At 44.3% G+C, this 21,972-nt stretch overlaps 1 long non-coding RNA gene across 1 annotated transcript in view; it reads left to right on the top strand.

Moving 5' to 3' along the window:
- LOC118972788 (uncharacterized) overlaps positions 1-21,972 on the top strand; it is a 106,348-nt gene that overhangs the window by 62,441 nt on the left and 21,935 nt on the right. The window contains exon 2 of the long non-coding RNA XR_005061875.2: positions 10,371-10,489. This is a non-coding gene — a long non-coding RNA (uncharacterized lncRNA). The remainder of the gene's footprint in view (positions 1-10,370; positions 10,490-21,972) is intronic.

Here is a 21,972-nt window from a genome sequence, read left to right as displayed (position 1 = left end):
CCTTTGCTTTCTTCTTCAATGTTTATACCCCTTGTCATTGATCTTCAGGGCAGTGTGCTCCAGTGGGAAAGCAGGCTGAAAGAGGGAGGCTGGAAGTAGTAGAAATCTGAGGGCAATGAATCTGTGAGACTTGTTTTTTGAAGGGAACAAAAGGGATGGGATTTTTCTCGTGCTCTAACCCCAGGCATTTGAAGCATAGCTGGTGCCTGCAGTTGTTTGGCCTTTATCAGAAACACAGCATGTTACACACCACCTGGGTCTTTCTGAGAGGAGGTCAATAGAAACCCATGCTGTTCTTTTTTTTTTTTTATTGAAGTACAGTTGACATACAATATTATATTGGTTTCAGGTGTACAATAGTTATATACATTACAAAATGCTCACCACTGTAACTTAGTTAATGTATCATACAAAGTTATTACAATAATATTGACTATATTCCCTATGTTGTACTTATCATCCTTGTGAATTACTGATTTCCTAATAGGAAGCTTATACCTCTTTATCCCCTTCCCCTATTTCACCCAGCCTCCCAAACCAACACCCATCCCCTCCCCTATGGCAACTACCAGTATGTTCTCTGTATTTATGAGTCTTTTTATGCTTTGCTTGCTTGCTTGTTTTTCGGTTCCACATGTTAGGTGAAATGATACAGTATTTGTCTTTTTCTGCTGACTTAGTTCACTTGGCATAGCAGCCTCTAGGTCCATCTATGTTGTCTCAAATGGCAAGATTTCATTCTTTATTATGGCTGGATAATATTCCCTGTGTATATTGGTGGACCCTTATGGTTGCTTCCATATCCTGGCTACTGTAAATAATGCTGCAATGAACATAGGAATGCAGATATTTTTTTGAATTAGTGATTTTGTTTTCTTTAAAATTGAATTACTGTTTTTTATGATATTTCTGTTTTTAACTTTTGAGGAATCTCCATACTCTTTTTCCATAGTGGCTACACTAATTTACATTCCCACCCACGTTGTTCTTTAGTAAAAAGCTTGTGCCTTTGAACTTGTAGGTTATCTATTGATTGCATCAAAATGTTATCTCCCTTATATTCAGATTAAATGTTCCATATCCCATGTGTTATGTTAATTTATTTTATTTACAGTGATCATTTTCCAACGGAAAATCACTTAGGGTTGGATATGCACAAACTAAGTTAGCTTTTCTAGCAGGATATTTTACTTTGTAATACCACTCTCATAACTCATAGTATCTTAGGGGAAGGAATATTAGGAATCATCCAGGCCTATTCATTTGGCTCATAGAGGAAGAGGCTGAGGTCTAGAGAGGGAAAGTGTCTTACCAAAGGCTTCAGAACTAGACATGAATGCAAATCTTTGAGTCCCAGTTCTGTGACTTTCCTCACAGCATCATACTGTCCTTGGTGCATCTTTGGACTACCTTATCCCCACCTCAAACTAAAAAGAAAATATTTCCCTTAAAATACTCTAAAACATCAATTACTTGCCATAAGTTTTTAGTACTACAGATGAAATTTTTAAATGCAGAACAATCACACTTTAATAAATATCAGCATTAATTTGTTACTACATGAAATGTTATTGCAGTTTAGCTGAAATCAGAAAAAAATTGTTTAAAATCTACTGAAGACACAAATATTATAAATGTACAAAATGCAAGCTGTCTTGAGGAAACATGAGATAGGAATTCGAAGAAAGATAACTGCTTATGTTAGTCTCTGCTTACTCAGCCTACTGGCCTACCCACCTGTTCCACTGATGAGCTTGTTCTTAAATATCCTTCCAGCAACTCCTTAGCTCGACAGATGCTTGTAAACTCAAGAAGTTATTTTCCAAGTACAGCTCATCATGAACAAAATAATTCTTTAGTTAAACTCCAGTGTCATGCATATTTCACAGATTATCTTCATTTTTCCTACTGTAACTATGATCATCATTCTTCTCAAATCTTGAGGTGGTTTTCTTGACTTTTTGCATTTGATTCAGAAGACATTCATTCATTTTAAACCAGCTCATCTTGCTCAACTTTTCAGTGTTCTACCCTGAAGTGACCTTGGGGCTTGTGGTATCCTGGATGATGTTTTGCATAAAGATGATGATAGATATAGCAGCATGCTTTTTAAAAGTTTTAAATTTGTATGTTTCTAAACTACTAGTACTCCATGTTGCAGGTTGGATTCCCTGGGGAAAATATTCAGATTGAGCAATTTTGCACAGGTAATTTACTGGGAGTGCTTTTGGAAACCACATCTGTGAACGAATGAAGGAAATATAAATGGTCAGAGGGAAAAACTGAACTGTCATGTAGTCACAATGAAGGCCTCTTCTGATCTGGTGAGAAGTCCTGGAGTGGAATGGCCCTGTGGAGTCAGCCCATGTGGAGGCAAGAGAGATAGGCCTTTATACTCCCACAATCACTGTATGTGGATGTGAGCTTCCTACAGAAATTGGGGTGTGGGAAGCATGACCTAGGACAGGGAGTCTCTCTTTCACTTAGATAGCCTTCTTCAGCCCAGAGTGATTCTAGAGATAAACTCAGCTGAGAGCCATCAGCTGCCCACACTAGCAGGAGGTGGGGAATGCATGGTGTATTCAGTCCCTAAGGTTGACCTGGACAAGACACCATGGTATCCACAACAGCTCACTATTTGCACTGCTCAGAGCCGTAATCTTCATATGCTATGTTCAGGGAACATCTCCGCCTGGATCCTCATGGGCTTTTCCCAGGAAAGTTATAAGAAGAAGGTTTGTGACATGAGCTATATCAGCTGTTTCAGCTGGTCTCTGAGCTATAACTTAACATTTCAGTCTTCTATTAGCCATTCCAGATTCCACTTACCTTTGGTTATCATCTCTTAGTCTATATGGCTTACTTGCTGGGATGCCTCAGATCCTAATTTCTGTGGGATCTGAGCCCTGGATAACATGTTCTTCATAGTCTGTGGCTGTGAATTTGTCCATTTACAGTTAAAATGGTGCCAGTGAGTACTGAGAGACACAGATAAAAGTCATCGGGGTGCCCACATGTTCTTGTATGCCTTCATTGTGTAACAGCAGTCCTACTTCTTCCTCATGAACAGACCAGCTACTCCCTACCAGGATGTAACTCCTTTCCTTGCCAACAGGTCTCTAACTCAATAAACATAAAGTGACTGGACAGCATCCAAGGCTTAATATTCAGTGGCATTCTTGCTGTGTCCCATGGTGGAAGCATTCCTATCTGGGAATCAGAAGTTTTAAACCTGCAAAGCCCAACTTTGAAGGGAAGGGAAGCACATAGTCCTCAAGTGGGTCACTAAGAGTGAGGGCAAGCTAGCGCATTAGCAGTGCCTTCATCAGACCTACATTGGTGTCCCATGTTAGCCTCTTCCAGATGACACAGTGATCTCCCCAGTGGCTTCTCTGGGCTTGTCTGGTCATGTGGCCATTTACAAGCATGTGGGATCCCGTGTCAGTGGATCAGGCACAGTGTATCTTCTTGGACAGTGAGGCTAGAGTAGGCTCTGAACCCAGGAAAGGCAAACCTGTAAGTAGGATATAAGTTGATTCCAGTCAAGGTGAATGCTGCACCTCCCAGTATAAAATAATAAAAACAAATCCAATCTGATCAACTTTCCAGGAGGCAGGATAGTCTTCTTGAGGGCTGGTTACATATGAGGGGCTCAGATTTGGTCTGTGTTGTTAGCAGCAGCAGTAGGTAGATTCGCCTTAATGAGGGGGAGCTAGTGCTGTTAGGCCCATGCATCACCTCCAGCCTAGCCCCTAGGTCCACACAATTTGTACATCCTTTGTGCCAACACTCAGAGGTCAGTGACAGGCTGGTTGATGTCAACTAGTCAGACTTTTCCATTTGGTTTAACGCCTCTTCTGAGTTGGATGCTCTCTGATGGGTATTGACATGTGAACAAAGTTCGTCACGCTCGTACACACTGTCATAAGTCCAACTATGTGCCTGTTCCTCAGACTATGTTTATGATCTTTCAGTTTTTATCTTCAAAGGCCTCATCCCAGCAGCAAAGCCATTCTTCTGCTGTCCATGAATGTGTATACATTCTAACAGCAGGAACTTCTCTTTCCATAAAGTGACAATAAGATTCATCACCCAAAACAATCAATTACTCCCCAAAAAAGCCATCCAATTTCAATTCTTTATAATTATTATCGTCCATATTTCTTAAAGTCTGAGATACTGCACCCACCATTGTATTCCCTTCCACCACTTTCCTCTCTCAGTTCACTGTTAATGAAAGTAAATATTTAACCATTGCTCCATTACTCCATGCTGGGAGTGGTCAGTGTTCCATCTACCATCAGTGATGAAGTTTCTGTTGCCAAATGATCAACAGGTAATTCAGCAGCAAAATCCACTTCGTAGATTGTTTCTTTGAGTCAGTTCTGGCACCAACTATTGCAGTTTTTATTATCACAGAAAACAGATGCTGAGAAGGAGATTTTTATGCAGAACATTCACTAAGTTGTGCTGGTGGAGTCAAGGGGGTTGCAGGAAAAACATTGTGCAGAGGGAGAGGTTAAAATGTGATGCCACCATGAAAGAAGTCTCATCTGTTCTTACAGAGAGTTCTGGAGTTGGGACAGCCCTTTGGAGTTGAATCATGGTGGGGGTCTGGACCTTCATACACTCTCATAGGTCAGCCATTGAATGTTAGCTGCCCCTGGGAAGGAGGCAGCTTTGGGTGAGGCAGCTCTCTTCTGGTCAGGGAAATTTCCCGAGAAGCACTTAGGTGAGAGCTGGTGGCAACCTACTCTTCCAGAGCATCAGTGCTTCAGTCCTGAGAGGGGAATAGGGGACAGAAAATCTGGGTGGTGTGATACAGGATGTTGTATACTGCTTATTGGTTAAAATTTTGAAAATCTGAAAAGTAAAAGAAGAAAAAGTAGCTCCTAATGCTATCACCCAGCTTTAATTGCTGTTAATATTTTGATGCATTTCCTTCCCTCTTTCCTGGGTATCTATATTTCCTACATATTTGAAACTACACCATAAACATCATTTCATATGCTACATTAATTAACAAGGTTTAAACAATTTTTCATTTTGTTAAAAACAACTTTTAAGTCCTTAATTTTAGTGACTTTAAATATCTCATCTTGTCTATGTACAAAATTTGCCTATTTATCTATTATTATTTGTTGTCTCATATTTTGCTGACAAACAATATCAATATGTTTATATTGTTGGTCTGTAATCTAAAAATATCGGAAAGTGCTCTCTTCCTTTTTGCAAATTGGAAAGTTAACAAATCTCCATTGGAAAGATCCTCTCAAGATTCCTTTTCTGAAATTCTGCAGTTTGTTCTGGGCAAAAGAAATGACAGCAGGGCCTCCTCTGCTTTTCTGTGTTCTTATTTTAATTCTGCCATTTATAGCTCTGTGATTTCTTAGGCTGGTCACTTAACTTCTCTGACCTTAAGATTTTCTGTCCAAAAGTGTGTAATCTCGGCTCTTCTTCACACTTATGATGAAAAATCCAAACACACTACTAATACAGAGGAATAGTTTTGTAGTGATGTCATATCTTGGGGTTGAAGAATAGTACAATGGGGAGAACTAGAGGAAAAAACCAAACTAAACCAAACCAAAAAATCTTTCTTTTTCCTTTCAAATTGTTCTGGTTTGCCTAGTGTCAGGATCATACACATTTTACAGAGAAAAGGGGAACTCATTAGTTTTGTTTCAAAACAGACAGGGACTGTTCCTGCATAGCAATCAGCAAAAGATGGAGAAGAGCAAGTTTCAGCTGAGGTTCCAGTTGCTTGTTGATATTCACAGTGTAAACAAAGCAGCTGAGTGGTTGAGTGAATCTTCCGTTCAGTCAAGATGCTTGGTTTTGTATGGACAAAATTGCAAGTTGGTGATGGAAAGGAAAAAATCCATATAGACAGAGAAACAGAATTATATGTATGTTTGAATGTAAATGTCTCTTTTTGTGTTCTCATAATTACTGGGAATCTTAGGCATCCTGTTATAACAGCAGGGGCAGCTGTAAAGACACTAGGGATGTAGCTGACAATAGGATAGTCTTCCATTCTATTGCAGATAATCAGAGGGAAGCCTTTTAAAATAGATTATTCTATGAAACTTTCCAAGTTGGTGTGTCTTTACTTAGTTCATCTTATTGTTTTTCAGACTGTGGTCTCTCCAGAAGGCATACATAAATCATTGTAATAACAGGAGGAGGAACCCATGGACCCTTTCTTCTTTTCATGGTGTCTGAGAATAGGAAGACTGGGTACCCCTCAGAATGTGATCCTGATGAGTTAGAAACCTCAGGCCCCGACCGAAGACTTGAATCAGTGCATCCAGATTCCAGAGTGGGATGGGATGCTGAGGGATTTAGACTCATTTTCCTCACCTTCAACTATACAGGGAGGGGAGGAGAGCCAAATGTTTGTCCAAGGGAGGAGGAAGTAAGTCTACTCAGTTCCTCTCACCTCTTCCTTCTCCTCCACTACTTCCTCAGCCTTGTGGGAACTTTGGAAATATGATTATTTATTTTAAAAATGAATCTAACCAGACAATAAGCAGTCGACCTTTTCCTTTGAGGTTTTCTATCTGCTTTGTATTTGTTATAAATATAAATCATATAACACACATATAGTAACTTGAAATACAATATAATATTATCATAACTGTTTGTTAATCATTCAGTGTGTCCTTGTGTTTGTACTAGTCACCAAGAACCCAGAAATGCCTGGAAAAATAGTTCCTTGCTGTCTCCTTATCTCTCATTCACTCTTCAACCTCTTGCAATATGACTTCTACTCTTACAAGTTGATTGAAATTTCTCTTGCCAAGTCAATGACCTCTTTTTTTGAAAAATTCAACAGATAGTCAGTCCTTACCTTATTTGATTTCTCAGCAGCATTCTACAATGCTGACTAATACCTCCTTCTTGAAAAGCTTTTTCCCTGGCCTCCCTTTCCATTTTTCCCTGAGCTCCTTCGGTGCTGCTTTTCTACTAATTCTCTCTGGTGCCTCTTTCTTTGGCACTTAGCATGTTTCATCCTCTGCCAATCCGGAAAATATTTTTTCTTTAGGCTCCCTCCCCTTTCCTCTAGTCCATTCTTTTCTCCTCCCCTCCCTTCTCTTCTCCTTCTATATAACCTTCCTAAATAAACAGAGCCATTCCAATGGCTCTATGAGTCCTCAGCCTGTATCTATTATAGAGCTCCTTATATTTTGATTGTTCTTAAATGTATACTTTCATTTGAATCTTCACACCTGGACATCATCCCTTATATAAGATAACCCTTAGATATCTTGATTTTGTTATTATACAGGTACTTCTATTTCGGTATAATCAAGGATGCATCAATTTGCCATTTTGCTTTTTTCACTGAATGGTACTAATATCCAACCCACAGCAAATGTCAGAAATACGGGTGGCACGGTTGCCTCCTCTTCCTCACACTCCACACATTCAGTTCATCACCAAGTTCTAAGAAATTAACTCAGAAATATTTTAAAACATATTCACATCCTTCCTTTTCCCTATTAACACTCAAATCTGAGTCCTGCCATTTCTCCCAAGATTACTATGTACCTCCTCGTTTAAACATGAAATAATCGAGAGGACAAATGCAGCACATTTTTAGGAAAAATGTCCTAATGTTAACTAAACTGGTATAAACAAGGGTCCTTAGGATGGGACACAGCATTTCTTCACATTTTCTTATGATTATCTTTCAGTTCACTTCAGTTGACTTTAAATGGAAATTTGAGAATCTCTTCCATTTCTGATGTCCTCCTCCAACCATTCTTTTGGCTCTTCTGCACCTGCCCTCATGTGCCTTAAAAATCCTGTGAGGTTCTCACAGTGCCTCCCACTTCCATCCTGTCTGAGTGGCTGTAGATCCTTAACTGTGTCATACTGTTGTCAGGCAGCCATGTCTGGGGAGGGCTCTCCCTGTGCAGTAGGTGGAACCTCAACATGGGTGGAGGAGGGTTCTTGACTGTGATCAAGAAAGCTTGAACAGGTCGGATGCATGTAGGGAAAGAAGGAATTCATTAAAGAGAGAGTAGCAGCGAATGGCAGTTGCTTTGCAGTCAGCAAAGAGTAAAGAACAGGAAAGGGAAGCTCATTGAACTCCTGCTCAGTGTAGGGCACATCCCTTGCCAACTCCTAAAGCCAGGTTCACCTGATGTCCAGTGTTCTCTTGAATCTGCACAGCATGGAAATTAAGCATTTACCACCCCTGGACTTGGGGGAGCTGTGGAGCACTGGATAGAGTTAGTTTATGTTCTGAGAACTTCCCAAAGGCAAAGAAAGGAGATTTTCAGGAAGGCTACTGAAGAGCAGGATCGTACAGCTTCAGTCTCTGCTGGGTCACCCAGGTGATGACAGGAACTTGCAAGCTCAAATCAGAGATCTCACTAGCTCTTCCCTACTTGTCCAAAGTAGAACAGAGAGAGAAGACTTGTGCTTAAGTCTAGACAACTGAATGAAGTAGCACAGTAAAAAAGATGCTCAACACTGGGAGAGTGCAGAGACAAAAATGCAGTAAGCTGAGCAATGAGAAGTTTTTATTTAAGGCAAAAAGTATACATTTCAAGAAAGGGGAGTGTGGGAAACCGCACAGAGGAGGCATGTTCCAAGGCTTAGGATTCTGTTTTTTACAGCTTTCAAGAATGAGGTAAAGGGTGGAGGCTTGGGGGCTGCATAGGCCTGACATGTGGCCTCATGCTCTCTGGAGGGAAAATGGAAGTTCCTATGGCCAGGATCCTCACATAACCCTAATCTACTTGATGATGTAATTGGTCTATTGCATAGGCTAATGCTTACACAACTGTTGGCAATGAGCCATTATAATCCACGTTACTATGTGAAGAGCTCTGCCCAGTACTCTGTGCGGAGGCAGAGAGAGAGACTGACTGTGAACTTGCAAGAAATGACATGATTCTAGCACTCAACCTGCCACCTTGATAATAAAGCTTGGTATAAAACCTTTTACTCCCAACCTTCTGTTGTTATTCAGTCTCACTGAATCCAGAGTGAATTTGCCCTGGGGCAGTCCCTCTCAGGTAAGATAATGTCTCTGGGTCAGTCCTCTAGATTCTGTAAGATAACTTTACACAAGGAATTTATTGATTCTGTTCTTCTCCAAGATACGGTGACTCTCAAGCACTGGGAACATATCAGTTAGGCCTGCTCGCCCTGCCTTAAGATAAGTTGTTGGCTGATTGTCCTGACAACAAGACAGGGGTTTCACCCCTGGGCAAGTTCACTATAGATTCAATGTGACCAAAGAAATGACAGTAGAACATTCTTGGGGTGAAAGGGTTATACCCAACTTTATTTCCATGGTGGCAGATCACTAGAATCCCATCCACTCAGAGAGAGTCTGCCTGCAGCAAGTCTATCTCTGCCTCTGGGCCTCTCTGCCAGCACAGCCATCCTCTGGGCCTCTGTCCTCAGCACTGCTACTACTCCAGCCTCTGCTCCGCTCTCTTGCAGCCTTGCAGCCATGCTACCTTGTTGCCCAGAGCATTGGGCAAGGCTCTTTATATAGAGTCAGTAACAATGCATTGCCCACACATTTGTACTAAGCTAGCCAACGAACGTCAGGTGAGAATCCTGGCCACAGGAACCTTCATTTTATCCACACTGATTACCAAAGAATTTGTTAGGAATCTTATCTCCTAACTCCCTGTTTTTTTTAAATGGTGTCTTTCCAATGGGTTTCAGCCCCCAACAAGTTCAGTATAGATTCAATGAGACTAAGAAAATGACAATGGAACATACTTGTGGTGAAAGGGTTTATACCTAGCTATATTCCCATGGTGACAGATCAATTGCTAGAATCCCTTCCACCTAACAAGGCTACATGTAGAAAGCTAGTCTCTGCCTCTGGGCCTCTCTGCCCCCCGCAACCATATTGGTCTCTGTCCTTGGCACTGCCACCACTCCAGTCTCTGCTCTCCTGCAGTCTTGTAGCCCTGAAGCTGTGCAGCAACCTAGAGCACTGGGTGGAGCTCTTATATAGAGTCAATAACAACATATTGCCCACATGTGCATAGTGAGCAAGCTGACCAGGGCCTGGTGAGAATCCTGGCCATGGAACCTTCACTTTCTCCACAATTGGAATCTTTTAAGATTACAGTGTTAAGATGGAGTCCATTCTGTTCTGAACATACTGTTTATATCTTAGTATTTTTCATCATAGGCAGAATAAGTTAATCATGATGATTTTCCCATATCCCTGCCCTATCTCAGTACATGTGGTAACGTTTAAGTGTTTCATGGTTTTAGACCATAAATAAAACACTTTTCCTGTTTTGTTTTGTTTCTCCTGTCAGCATTGAGTACCTCTCCTAGCATAAATTTTCTGTACTACCATACTATTCAAATCTTTCTTCCAGAAATCAGAAGATGAAGGAAGGAGGTATGACTTCAGTGTTCTGTTAATGGTGCTGCTCATCTGCTGATTTGCCCTTTTAATAGTCTCTCCATTCGGCAGTCAGAGTAAGCCTTCAGAAAGGTAGGTCCAATCATATCGCTCCCCTATTTAACACTTCCATTGCTTCCCATTGCCACAGAGTAACTTATCAGCTTCTTAACATAGACGACCTGCCTGCTTCCTTTCACACTTCATCTCTTGTCATGCCATGCCCTTCTTCTTCCTCTGAGCCCCAGCTAAACTGGATTCATTCAAGTTCTATGTCATTCAAGCCTCATTATCTCTAGTCCATTGTCCATGCTATTCCCTGTGTTCCAACACAGAAGTTGGAACCATTACAGTCTCATTCTTTGGTTTAAGTGTCCTTTCTTTCTTTCTCATCCATGCTTCTCCTTTCTACAAGCAGGTAGGTAAAATTGTGAATGAGTCTCTTATGCATGTTTATTTATACACTGTTTTTTGTTTCATTTTGTTTGTATATTGCATCCTCCCAATAGCAGCAAGACTAAAATTGAGTTCCCCATCTCCTGTGAATAAGAAAAAAGCCTTTTGCCTAGGGAGCACTATTCTTTCCTGTGCCTCTGCTAGCTGATAAATATACAGGTGGAGAATGGTGGGATGTGATTTCTAGATGGGTATCCTAGCTGTGGGAGTAGAGACAAGGACCCCTCCTGTGCAGGTGCATATGAGGACAGTGCAGCAAGCTCCAAACTGGTATTTAATTTTCTGTGTTGGTGTTACAGAGACATGAATGAGGGATTGTTTTAGCATAAGGAATTAAATACCTGTCAAGATACTCTGCAGCATTAGCATGGAAAAAAATCACTCCTAGCATTTTTCTGGGCTTAGATTCAATAAGTAGACTGACATTATTATTTAGTAGGAGAATTGCTATCAACAGAATTGATACATCTCTGGTTCCTAAATTAAAATTTTTTTCACTGTTAGCAAGAAGGATGTTATTATCTGTTAGATTTGATGGTGAAAGCAAAGCAGAAGGAAGAAGAGAATGCAAAATTGTGAGCTCAAGCAGTAACAATATTTAGGAAAGGAAACAATCCCAGGAGAGAGAACTGTGCAAGCTTGATAAGTTTTCCTATTTCTCTGCTTCACAAAAGTGTTCCCATATTCCTAAACAATTTCATTTTCTCTCTACAACGTTCTCTATGGCATGCCTTAAAAATACCAGTAACCCTTAAGGAAGTAGAGTTGGCATATGTCTTGCCAAATGGGTTTCAGCCCAAGGCAAGTTCACTATGAATTCAATGAGACCAAAGAATGACAATATAACGTTCTTGGGGTGAAAGGGTTTATTACCTGGCTTGTTTTCCCGGTGATAGGCTGAGCACTAGAACTACGTCTGCATCCAACAGTCTGCAGGTCTGTAATCCTCCTTTGTCTCTACCTCCACCCAGAGCACTAGGCAGAGCTCCTTATATAGTGACTCAGCTTATTGTCTATGGGTGTGGAAGCTGTAGCCTAGCCCCAGACCAGTTACATCATCATGTTGTTTAAATTGAGGTGAGGATTCTGATCTAGCAACCTTCACTTTATCCACACTCAACCCCTCCAGGATTCTTGCCTCATAATCCACGTGCTCTCAATCTTCAGCAATGGTCCTGTGAGAGAAAGATGGAGCATTGTAACCAGATTCCACAAAGGCAGCAGAGGATAACAGCAGCATAGAAATAATAACAAAAATTAAGTACAACAAAATTTTGATAGAGGTAACAATTATAATAATCCTCAATCCTTAGGAGGTTATTTCAGCTATATTCAAAACCAATTCTACTTTCATGACTCACACTTAGTACTGGTATGGATAGGGAGGTCCATGCACCCCAGTGAGTAACAGATTTTTTTTTTGCTAGTGGGTGTGTCCAATCTATAAAGACCTTAAGGGTCTTTGTAGACACATATTTTTTTATAACATAGGCAAATCTTGTCCATCAGGTAGGATGCATGCAAGAAAGTGGTCCTGTGTTAGGACTGTAGCAGGAAGAGGGTCCCGTCCAGGTCTAGTATACTATACCTTTACTCCCTGTTCCCCCCATGGGGGTTACTGAGGGGTCTATGTATAGTGCTACTGGAGGTACATGCATTGGCCATAATGACAAAACAGAACTCCCCAGTAAGATGCTCCTACCTTCTGTCCATTCTGGATATACTACTATGATGTTGGGGGGTCACTCTGCTGTTACTCCAGGAATATACAGGAGGCCAGCTTCCAGGCCTTGTCCCCAAGGTGCCAGGAGAGCCAGCCATCGTTTGTCCATGTGTTGATAGTCTAAGAAAATGTCCACTCAATGGAGTCTCCAGGGTTTAGTACAGTTGCTGTTGACAGCAAGGTGGCCAAACCTTGACTTCAATGATTCCTCCTTGGTTTTTACTTGCAGTTGTATAGGGAAGGCAGTAATATGCCTTAGCATATCTACAGGGCTCAGGGCTCCCTTTTGGGGTTTCTTGTACAAATGCGATAGCACTGTCCATAAGTGGACTGACCATCCCTGCAGACTATTGGTGTCTGACTTCAGTCCAGATTTTAACAAACCATTGTAACTCTCTATTATGCCTGCTGTGGTAGGATTGTATGACACATGAAACTTCTATTTGATTCCGAACTGTTGCACCCGTTCTTATAGTGCATGTCCAGTAAAGTGGGTGCCTTGATCACTCTCAATTACAGGGGTTCAGCCATAGGTGGCAAAGAGAGGTTCCAGAGCTCTTTTGGTCATCTGTTGGCCTAAACAAAGTATAGGAAAAGCAACCAGAAGTCCAGTAGTGGTGGCCGCACAAGTCATGGCATATTAGTACCCTTCTGACATGGGCAAAGGCCCAGTATAGTCTGTGTGCCCCCTGACAAGGGGTACTGGCACCTTAGCAATTGTCTGATATTGCTGTGGAACTCAGTGTAAGTTCCTTTTAGAGCATACAATCCACTCCCGCCAGGCTCTGTTGACTTCTTCAAACATCAAAGGCAAGCCCACCATTGGGCTACAACCCATATTGTCTTTTGAAGGATAGCGTTACAACTAGAGTTAGGATCTGGCTGTGATATGAGGCCTAGGGCGAGACTGAGCTTCAGGGTTATGGTGAGGCATGGGTAGCATTGATGCTGATGTTGAGGGGTCTGGTCCAGGGACCAGGGATAGGGTTAAGGTTAGGTGTTTGAAAAGTGTAAGGTGAGGGCAGGGTTACGGTTAGAGATTTGTTCTGGCTCTGATGTGAGGGCGAGGGCATGATTGTGCTTCAGGGTTAAGGTGAAACGTGAGTGATGTCCATGGTACATTGACGGGTCAGGTCCAGGAGCCAGTGCTAGGGTTAGGGTTAGGTGTATGGTAAGGAGTAAGGGGAGGATAAGGTTACGGTTAGATTTAGGGTCCCACACTGATGTGAAGGAGAGGGTGAGATTGTGTGCTTCATGGTAAACATGGCCCCTGGACCTGACCCCTGAACGTACCATGAACAGCAACTATGTATCATGAAGTGCAATCATGCCCTCGCCCTCACATCAGAGCTGGGATCTAACTCTAACCATAACCCTGCCCTCGCTGGACACCTTTCTGAACACCTAACCCTAACCCTAGCACTGGCCCCTGGCCTGACCGCTCATCATCAGTATCTATGTGAACCATGGCAACCATGAACCTGAACGTCAATCTCATGCCCTTACATCAGGGATGGACCCTTACTCCAACTTAACCCTATCCTCCCCTTACACCTTTCCAAATACCTAACCCTAACCCTAGCCCTGTCCCCTGGACCTGACCCCTCAACATCAGCATCAATTCTACCCATGCCTCACCATAATCCTGAAGCCCAATCTGACCCTCGGGCTCATATCACAGCCAGATCCTAACTCTAATTGTAATACTATCCTCCCCGTACACCTTACAGAACACCTAATCCAAACCCTAGCCCTGTACGCAGGACTGACTCCTCACTGTCATCATCAACATCTCCCACGACTCACCGTAAACCTGAACCTCCAACTTGCTTTTGCCCTCACATCAGACCTGGACCCTAACTCCAACTGTAACCCTATCCTCCCCGTACACCATTCCAAACACCTAAGCTGAACCCTGGCAGTGGCCCCTGGATGTTGCACATCTGTGTCACCATAGACATGACCCACGCATCACCATAACCTGAGGCACAATCTGGCCCTCACCGTCTAATGACAGTGGGACTCTAAATCTAATTGTAACCTTTTCCTCTAAATACAGCTTATGGAACACCAAACCCTAACCCTTGCACTGGCAGCTGGACCTGACACCTCACCATACCATGGACATCAACCATGCAACACCTTAACACTGAAGTGCAATCTCGCCCTTGCTCTCACATCAGAACCGGATCCTAATTACAAATATAACCCTAACCTCCCAGTATACGTTTTGAAACACTTAAACCTAACTTAGCCCTGGCCCCTGGCCCTGAACCCCTTACCATCACCATGGACATCACCCTTGCATCCCCTGAACCCTGAAGCACAATCTCACCCTCACCCTCATATCAGAGCCAGAATGCAACTCTAACCGGACCCCGATCCACCCCATACACCTTACTGAAAACCTAACCCTAACCCTAGCTCTGTCCCCAGGACTGACTCCCACCGTCCAAATCGACAACCCCCATGTGTCCAAATAAACCCGAACCACAAGCTCACCCCTCACCCTCACATCAGAGCTGGGCCCTAACTCCAACTGTAATCTTGTCCTCCCTGTACACCATTCCGAACATGTAACCCTATCCGTAGCACTGGCCCCTGGACCTGAACTCTCACGGTAACATGGACATCACCCACACATCACCTTAACCCTCAAGCATAATCTCGCCCTTGCCCTCACATCAGAACTGGATCTAACCGGAATGCTATCCTCCCCTGAACACCTAACCCATACCCTAGCCCTGGCCCCTGGACCTGACTCCTCATCATCACCATGGACATCACTCACGCATCAGTGTAACCCTGAAGAGCAATCTCATCCTCGCTGTCACATCAGAGCTGGACCTTAACTCTAACCATAACCCGATGTTCCCCATATACCTTACTGAAAACCTAACCATAACCCTAACCCTAGCCTGGCCCCTGGACTTGAACACTCACCCACGCATCACCTTAACCCTGAAGCGCAATCTTTTATTCCCCATCACATCAGAACTGCAACAGAACTCCAGATGTAACCCTATCCTCCCAGTACACCTTTCCAATCACATAATGATAACTTTAGCCCTGGATCTTGCACCTTGCCACCTTAACCATCGCCATGTACATAACCCATGCATTACATTAACCCTGAAGCACAACCTTGCCCTCTCTGTCACATCAGAGAGGGACCCTAAATCTAACTGTAACCCTATCTTCCCATTACACCATACTGTACACCTAACCCAGTCCTAGCAGTGGCCCATGGACCTAACCCCTCAACATACCATGGACATTACCTACACTTTACTTTAACCCTGAAGCGCAATCATGCCCTCACCCTCACATCAGAGCAGAAACCTAGTTATAGTCATAACCCTGCCCTCGCCATATGCCATTCCGAACAACTAAACCTAACCCTACCACTGATGCCTGGCCTGACCTCTCACTGTCACCATCAACATGCCTCATGGCACACTGTGAAACTGAACCTCAATCTCTCAATTGCCCTCACATCAGGGATGGACATTCACTCGAAACTTGCCTCTATCCTCCCTGTTCAACTTTCCAAACACCTAACCCTAACCCTAGCACTGGCCCGTGGCCTGCCCTTTCACCATCAGCAATGACATGCCCCATGGAACACTGTGAACTCGAACCTCAATATGTCAATTGACTTCACATCAGGAACAGATACTCACTCCAAATTAACCCTATCCTCCCCGTACACCTTTCCGAATATCTAACCCTAACCCTAGCCCTGGCCCATGGACCTGACCCCTCAGCGTCAGCATCAATGATACCCATGCCACTGTAACCCTGAAGCTCAGTCTCGCCCTTGGCCTCATATCACAGCTGTAACCTAACTCTAATTGTAATGCTGTCCACCCTATACACCTTAGGGACCTCCTAACCCAAACCCTATCCCTGTGCACAGTACTGAACTCTCACTGTCATCAACTGTGTCCCCCTGACTCACTGTAAACCTGAACCTCAAACTCTCCCTTGCCCCCACATCAGAGCTAGACCCTAAATCGAAATGTAATACTATCCTCCCTTTACATTCTGAACACCTAACCCTAACCCTAGTACTGGCCCCTGGACGTTGCACGTCACCATCACCATAGACTTCACCCACACACCACCTTAACCTGAGATGCCATCTTTCCCTCGCTTTCTAATGAGAGTGATACCCTAAATCTAACCATAACCCTATTCTGCACATACACCTTACCGAACACCGAACTCTAAACCTAGCACTGGCCCTTGGAAATGACACCTCACCATACCATGGTCATCACCCATGCATCACCGTAACCCTGAAGTGCAATCTCTCACTCACCATCACATCAGAACAACAACGTAATTCCAAATATAACCCCATCCTCCCAGTACACTTTTCTGATCACCTAACGATAACCCTAGCCCTGACTCCAGGACCTTACACCCCTCACCATCAACATGTACATCACCCACACATCACGTTTATCCTGAAGCACAATCTCGCCCTCTTCCTCACGTCAGAGTGGGACCCTGTATCTAACCATAACCCTAACCTCCACATACAGCTTACCAAACACTGAACCATAACCCTAGCACTGGCCCCTGGTCCTGACATCTAACTGTACGATGGACATCACCTATGCATCACATTAACCTGGAAGCACAATCTCGCACTTGCCCTCACATCAGAACCGGATCCTAACTCTGACTGGAACGGGATCCTCCCCATAGTCCTTACTGAACACCTAACCCTAACCCTAGCCCTGGCCTGTGGACCTGACACCTCATTGTCACCATATACACTACACACATGTCTCTTTAAATCTGAAGCAGAATCTCACCCTCACTCTCACATCAGAACTGGATCATAAATCCAAATGTAACCCTAACCAGCCAGTACACCTTTCCAAACATTTAACCCTAACTCTAGCCCTGGCCCCTGGACCTGAACCCCTCACCATCACCATAGGCATCACCCATGCATCACCGTAGCCCACAAGCCCAATCTTGCCATCTCCCTCACATCAGAATGGGACCCTAACTCCAAACGTAAGTCTATCCTCCTAGTACAACTTTGTGAACAAATAACCCTAACCCTAGGCCCTGGCCCCTGGACCTAACCCCTTCAACATCACCATGGCATCACTCACGCATCACCAAAACCCTAAAGTACAATCTCACCCTCACCCTCACATCAGAGCTGGACTGTAAGTCTAATGTAACCTGATCCTCCCCATACACTTTACTGAAAAACTAATGCTAACCCTAGCCCTATATCCAGGACTGACCACTCACCGTCTCCATTGATGACCCCCATGCCTCACTATAAACTTAAACAACAAGTAAGCCCTCACACTCACATGAGAGCTGGAACATTTCTCCAACTGTAACCCAGTCCCCGTACACCATTCCGAACAGGTAAGCCTAACCCTAGCGCTGGACCCTGGATGATACCCTTCACCATCACCATGGACATCACCCATGCATCACCTGAACCCTGAAGCACAATCTGGCCCTCGCCCACACATCAGAGCTGGACTGCAACTCTAACCAGAACCGATTCACCCCATACACCTTACCGAAAATCTAACACTAACCCTAGCCCTGTCTACAGGACTGACATCTCATCGTCATCATCGACATCTCACACAACTCACCATAAATCTGAACCTCAAACTCACCCTTGCCCTCACATCAGAGATGGACCATAACTCCAACTGTAACTGTATCCTCCCTGTATACCATTCTGAACACCTAACCCTAACCCTAGCCCTGGAACCTGAGCCTGACACCTTATCATCACCATGTACATCACCTACACATCACCTTAACCCTGAAGCGCAATCATGCCCTCGCCCTCATATCAGAAATGGAACCTAACTCCTAACCTAACCCTATCCTTCCAGTACACCTTTCTGAACACCTAACCCTAACCCTAGCCCTGGCCCTTGGATATTACACACCTCCCCGGCACCATGGATATCAGCAACGCATCACGTTAAACCTGAAGTGTAATCTCAACCTCACCCTCATAGCAGAGCGGAATCCTAAATCTAACCATAATCCTATCATCCCCTTAAATGTTACGGAACACCTAACCCTAAACCTAGCACTGGCCCCTGGACTGGAGCCATCACCGTACAATGGACATCACCCATTAATCACCTTAACCTTGAATTATAATCTCGCCCTCGCCCTCACAGCAGAACCAGATCCAGACTCTAACCGAAATGCTATCCTCTTGGTAGTCCTTACTGAACACCTAACCCTAATGCTAGCCCTGGCCCCTGGACCTGACCCCTCATCACCATGATGGATATAACCAACACAGCAGTTTAACCCTGTAGCACAATATCTCACTCGCCATCACATCAGACCTGCAACGTAACTCCAAACATAACTCCATCCTCTCAGAACACCTTTCCAATCACCTATCAATAAACCTAGCCTTGACTCCTGGACCCTACCACCCTCACCATCACCATGTGCACACCATGCATGACCTTTACCCTGAAGCGCAATCTCACCATCCCCCTCACATCAGAGCAGGGCCCTAAATCTAACCATAACCCTATACTCCCCTTACATCTTAACGTACACCAACCGTAACCCTAGCACTGGCCAATGGACATAACACCTCAATGTACCATGGACATGACCCATGCTTCACCTTAACCCTGAAGCACAATAATGCCCTCGCCCTCACATCAGAGCAGGAACCTAATACTAACTGTAACCCTGCCCTCACCATATACCTTTCTGAACACCTAACCCTAACCCTAGCCCTGGAACGCTATCCTCCCGGTACACGTTACGGAACACCTAACACGAACCCTAGCGCTACAAACCGGACGTACCCCTCACCATCATCATTGATGACACCCACGACTCACCGTAATCCTGAACCTCTAACTCACCCTTGCCCTCACATCAGTGCTGGGCCCTAACTCTAACTGCAAAACTATCTTCCCCATACACCATTCCATACACTTAAGCTGAACCTTAGCACTGGCCCCTGGATGTTGCATATCTGTGTCACATAGACATGACCCACACATCACCTGAGGCACCATCTGGTCCTAGCCCTCTAATGAGAGCGGGAACCTAAATCTAAGCATATCCTTATATTCCAAATACACCTTATGGAACAACAACCCTAACCCTAGCACTGGCCCCTAAACCTGACACCTCACCGTACAGTGCAGATCACACATGTATCACCTTAACCCTGAAGTGCAATCTCGCCCTTGCCCTCACACCAGAACAGGATCCTAAATAACTGGAATGCTGTCTTCCCAGTAAACCTTACTGAACATCAAAACCTAACCCTAGCCCAGAACCCTCGGCCTGCCACCTCATTGTCACCATATACACCACCCATGCATCACCTTAACACTGAAGCAGAATCTTGCCCTCACTCTCATGTCAGAACTGGATCCTAACTACAAGTGTAATCCTAACCACCCATTACACCTTTCTAAACACTTAAGCCTAATTCTAACCCTGGCCCCTGGACCGGACCACCCTCACAGTCACCATGGACATAACCCACAAATCCCCTTAAACTTGAGGCACAATCTTGCCCACACCATCATATAAGAATGGACCCTAACTCCAAACCAAACCCTATCCTCACAGTACACATCTCCAAACACCTAACCCTAACCCTAGCCCTGGTCTCTGGACATTACAAGCCTCACCAGCACCATGGATATCACCCATATGTCACATTAAACCTAAAGCGCAGTCTCGCCCTCACCCTAACATCAGAGTGGGAACCTAAATCTAACTGTAACCATCTCCCCCCTTTATACCATACCGTGCACCTAACTAATCTTAACACTTGCCCCTGTACCTGACCCTTCAATGTACCATGGACAACACCCACGCATCACCTTAATACTGAAGAAATATCTCACTCACACTTGCACCCACATCAGAGCCACACAGTAACTCCAACAGTATCTCGATCCTTTCCATACACTTTACCAAAAACCTAATCCTATCCCTATACCCAGGACTGACCCTCACTGGAACCTTCAATGACCCCATGCCGCATGATAAACCTGAAAAACAAGCCTGCCCTCGCCCTCATATCAGAGCTGGACCCTAACTCCAAATATAAACCTATCCTCCCCATACACCATTATGAACAAGTAACCCTAACCCTGAAAGTGGCCTCTGGACCTTACCCTTCACCATCACCATGGACATCACCCAAGGATCACCTTAAACCTGAAGCACAATCATGCCCTCACCCACACTTCAGAGCTGGACCCTAAATCTAACCTAATGGTATCCTCCCTTTATACCTTACCATGCACCAACCCTAAACCTAGGAATGCCTTCTGGACATGAACCCTCAATGCACCATGGACATCACCCACACATCCCCTTAACCCTGAAGCACAATCATGCCCTTGCCCTCACATCAGAGTGGGAACCAAACACTAACCATAACCCTGCCCTCACTGTACACCTTTCTGAACACCTAACCCTAACCCTAGCACTGGCCCCTGCCCTGACCTCTCACCATCAGCATCGACATGCCCCTTGGCACACCGTGAACCTTAACTGCAGTCTCTCAATTGCCCTCACATCAGGGATGGACCCTCACTCCAAACTTAACCCTATCCTCCCCGTACACCTTTCCGAATACCTAACCCTAACCCTAGGTCTGGCCCCTCGACCTGACCCCTCAACATTAGTATCAATGCTACGCACGCCTCACTGTATCCCGAAGCTCAATCTCACCCTCAGCCTCATATCACAGATGGATCCTAACTCTAATTGTAATGCTATCTTCCCAGTGCATGTTACAGAACACCTTAACTGAATCCTAACCCTGTGTGCAGGACTGTCCCCTCACCATCATCATCGACGTCCCCGATGACTCACCGTTAAACTGAATCCCTTACACGCACATGCCCTCACATCAGAGCTGGACTGTAACTCCAACAGTAAAACTATTAATGCCCTACACCATTCTGAACACCTAAGCTGAATCCTAGCACTGTTCCCAGGATGTTGAACATCACTGTCACCATAGACATGACCCAAGCATCACCTTAACCTGACGAACCATCTGTCCCTCATGCTATAATGAGAGCAGGACCCTAAATCTAACCATAACCTTATCCTCCAAATACACCTTACAGAACACAGAATCCTAAACCTAGCACTGGCCCCTGGACCTGACACATCTCCATAACATGGACATCACTCATGCATCACCTTAACCCTGAAGCACAATCTCGCCCTCGCCCTCACATCAGAACTGGATCCTAACTCTAACTGGAATGCTATCTTCCCTGTAGACTTTACTGAACACCTAACTCTAACCGTAGCCCTGGCCCCTGGCCCTGACACCTTATAGTCACCATATACACCACCCACACATCAATTTAACACT

This window comes from Manis javanica, chromosome 1, assembly GCF_040802235.1.
Source record: "Manis javanica isolate MJ-LG chromosome 1, MJ_LKY, whole genome shotgun sequence".
In the NCBI taxonomy this organism is placed as follows: domain Eukaryota; kingdom Metazoa; phylum Chordata; class Mammalia; order Pholidota; family Manidae; genus Manis; species Manis javanica.
Note: the sequence above shows the minus strand (reverse complement) of the source record. Positions and strands in the feature narration are given on the sequence as shown.